Genomic DNA, 2,637 nt, shown 5'->3' on the forward strand with positions numbered 1-2,637 from the left:
CGAGCCCTGATCTCTGCAGTATCTGCACTGTAAATCCAGCTGCTGATCGGTGCCAGATGTGACTGTCCCCTTGAGAGAAACACAGGGAAATAAGCCTATGGGGGAACAACAAGAGCAGTAAGAGGCTTGAGGTGGAAAATATCTTGGATTGTCCACCCCCTTCCATTCAGCAGGGTGAGCAGCAAGGATACCTTTGCTTGGTGACAAATTGCTCCCAGTTCACAGAAAAAAACCCACAAACCTCCCTGCAGCCCACAGATGCTTCACACCTGCCCTGAGGCTGCTGGCTCCAGCATCCCGGCTGGCTCGGCAGCAGCCCAGAAACACAGCCGTGGTTTAGAGGTGCTGGAGAAACCATCCAAGCAATGCCAACAGGATTCAGCATCTATGGGGAGCAGCACTGGCCCACGAGCCACCTCGTTTGCCAGCAGAGTCCCTGGAGCGGGGCCCAGAGGGGTTATTAAAACCTTCAGGCTGTTAATTTGCAGTGACGTTGCCTGGGGAAGTGCAGGGAAGGAAGGAGAGGGCAGAATCCAGCCCCGTTCCCCACATCAGGCAGGCTGGCTGCAAACCCAGAGCCCGACAGGAGATGTCGGAAGGAGATGTCATGGAAAATACTTACTCCGTGAGGTCAGTGCATCCTTGGCTTTTCTTTGGAAGGGACTTTGAACACAGGAGGGCAGACGTTTCCCGCAGGCACTTCCCTCGCTGTAAAGATGGAAAGCACAAGTGGAAAGTTTTGTGCAGAAGGGAAAGCAAGTGGGCACTTGCTGTTGGGGAAACAGCCTGCTTTGGGGGAAAAAAAGATGAATTTCTGGGAAGAAGGTCGGGGGGGGGAGGTAGAAGAAATAAAAGAAAGAAATAAAATAAATAAAATAAATAAAAGAAAGGGAAGGGAAGGGAAAGAGGAAAGGCAAGGGGGAAGGAAAGGAAAGAAGGAAAGGGAAAGGGAAAGGAAAGGGAACGGAAGGGAAAGGGAACGGGAAAGGGAGAGGGAGGGGAGAGGGAGAGGGAAGAAAGGAAGGGAAAGAAGGGAGGGGAAAGAAGGGAAGGGGAACAACAACAACAAAACACACATTGCTCCCAGCACAGACAGACAGAAGGGGCTTAGCACACCCAGGGGCATCTCCTGCCCAGCAGAACCAGGCCACCATCTCCCTATCACATCATCCTGTGCCACCACACCAGGGAAAGACATCTCTGAAAAGAGTCCCCAAGTCTGAAACCAAAAGAGAGCAGGAGAAAAGCCCAGCAGAAGCAGTAAGAGTGTCCTTAAGCCTCACCAGCTCCTCTGGCCACGTGCTGCACTGTCAGCTTTGCTGCCTCCAAACACACTGCTTCATCCCTCATCCAAGAGACTGACAGCTTGGCCTAATTTCCAATAAGCCCTGAGCAAACTGCTATAGGCCTGGAAATCTTCACTTCAATGGACTGAAGAAAAAAAAAAAAGCCAGTTAAAACCAAACCAAAACCTTACAAAGTTATAAAACTAGTGCTGCACCATGGTGCATTCACTCCAATTGAGTGGCGGAGTGCTCTGGCCACCTGAACTGGGTGATTCCAGACTTTTGGGTAGCTCAGGCAGAGAAAATCATCTTCTAGACCATCGGCAGAAAAGTAGAGAAAGATGTTTCAGTCCTCCCGAAGAGCAGCTCTCAAAAAAAGACTCTTAGCGCTTCCTGCCCTAATTGCTATGCAAATTGTTTGCCTTAAAAAGTGAGAATCTGACTCTTTCTAGGTGCATCTCTTGCTACCCTTCCTGGTGAGGTCAGCATCCCAGGTGACAGTTTTTCCTCTTTATTTCAGGTTTAGTTCATAAAGTGACAATTTTCCTCTGTTTGACTCACTCACTGTCAAGACCAAGCCCTAGCGAGATGCATCCCTTGTTGCTGGAGATGATGAAGAAGATACCCGAGATACGTTCTTGGGGAGATGTGCTGTGCCACTTTAAGCCCCCACACATTCCTGTTTGCTAGGTTTTTCTCCACTTCTCAGCTTCTGACTCACCACATTGCCAACTCATCACTCCATTGAGCAAGCAGGATACACCCTGGCCTCTGCCTCGATGTTTTCCACCTCCCCAGTTTGTCCCAGTTTCAGCATCCCTCCGGGAATGGCACCCACCATTCTACCAAATGAATCCTCCGCTGACATCACTTGCATTGAGAGCCCTCGGGCACCCCTTGCCATGCTGGGACGGGGTCTCCAACATGTCACGGCCAGACCCTGGCTGCCAGGGGCTCTTTTAGTCATGACACCGGTGGGAGGGCTGCCCTCCTCCCCGCCTTGCTGGTCCCCTGCTCTTCCACCCACCCGTCCACCTGCCCCCAGCCCATTCCCTCTGCCGGGACACTTGAGCCCTAGTTCAGCTGTTGGCTCCAGTTTGTCCCCGAGGAGTGGGACAGGGACAGGGAGCCACTCCGGGGTGGAATTTCACTCACTTTGGTGACCTCCTGCCTGTGGCACGCTCTAAAAATACAAATAAACCGGCGAGTGGCACGAAACCCAGCCCATTTCCCACAGAGGGTGGCTGGGCCAGGCCCTACCTCCCCTGGCTGTGTCCGTCTTTGTGAAAGAAATTAAGCTGAGGGCTGGGAGGAAAAAAAATTTTAAAAATACTGCTCTTACTGCCCTGCC

This window comes from Patagioenas fasciata, chromosome 6, assembly GCF_037038585.1.
Source record: "Patagioenas fasciata isolate bPatFas1 chromosome 6, bPatFas1.hap1, whole genome shotgun sequence".
NCBI classification, from domain to species: domain Eukaryota; kingdom Metazoa; phylum Chordata; class Aves; order Columbiformes; family Columbidae; genus Patagioenas; species Patagioenas fasciata.